Below are 1,419 nucleotides of genomic sequence, written 5' to 3' on the forward strand. Positions count from 1 at the left end.
AAAAAAAAAAAAAAATTAAATAAATAAATAAATAAATAAATAAATTGATAAACCTTTGGCCAGACTAACAAGAAATAGAAAAGTAAAATCTCTAGTAACCTCATCAGAAATGATAAAGGGGAAATAACAGCTGATGCCACAGACATACAAGAGATCATCTCTGCATACTACCAGAAACTCTATGCCCAGAAATTTGACAATGTGAAGGAAATGAATCAATATTTGGAATGACACCGTCTCCCCAGACTTAGCCAGAAAGAAATAGAGCTCCTGAAAAGACCAATTTCAAGGACTGAGATGAAAGAACAATTAAAAATCTTCCAACAAAAAAATGCCCTAGTCCAGATGGGTTCACACCAGAATTCTAGCAAACCTTCAAGGCAGAGCTTATTTCCATACTGCAGAAATTATTCCAAAAAATTAAGGAGGAAGGAATCTTACCCACACGTTCCATGAAGCAAACATCACCCTGATACCCAAACCAGGAAAAGACCCAACTAAAAAGGAGAATTTCAGACTAATTTCACTAATGAATATAGATGCAAAAATTCTCAACAAAATCCTAGCCGATAGATTACAGCTTATCATCAAAAAAGTCGTACATTATAATCAAGTAGGTTTCATCTCAGGGATGCAAGACTGGTCTAACACACACAAGTCCATAAACATTATTTACCATATCAACAGAAGCAAAAACAAAGACCATATGATCCTCTCAATAGATGCAGAAAAAGCATTCGATAAAATCCAGCATCCTTTTCTAAGTAGAACACTGAGAAGTATAAGCATAGGTGGCATATTTCTTAAACTGATCGAAGCTATCTATTACAAACCCATAGCTAATATTTTACTGAATGGAATAAAATTGAAAGCTTTTCCTCTTAGAACTGGAACCAGACAAGGTCTATCACCATTACTATTCAACATACTGCTGGAAGTTCTAGCCAATACAATTAGGCAAGACAAGGAAATAAAGGGCATCCAAATAGGAGCAGAGGAGGTCAAACTCTCCCTCTTTGCTGACGATACGATCTTATACTTAGAGAACCCCAAAGACTCAACCTCAAGACTCCTGGAAGTTATCAAAAAATACGGTAATGCCTCAGGATATAAAATCAATGTCCACAAGTCAGTAGCCTTTGTATACACCAATAACAGCCAAGATCAGATGCTAATTAAGGACACAACTCCCTTCACCATAACTTCAAAGAAAATGACATACCTAGGAATATACCTAAAAAGGAGGTGAAGGATCTCTAAGAAGAAAATCATGAAGCCTTAAGAAAAGAAATAGCAGAAGATATTAACAAATGGAAGAACATATCAGGCTCATGGCTGGGAAGAATCAACATTGTTAAAATGACTATAATTCCCAAAGCAATCTACCAATTCAATGCCATTTCTATTTAAATACCCACA

This window comes from Otolemur garnettii, unplaced genomic scaffold, assembly GCF_000181295.1.
Source record: "Otolemur garnettii isolate 467f Iridium unplaced genomic scaffold, OtoGar3 scaffold00016, whole genome shotgun sequence".
NCBI lineage: Eukaryota > Metazoa > Chordata > Mammalia > Primates > Galagidae > Otolemur > Otolemur garnettii.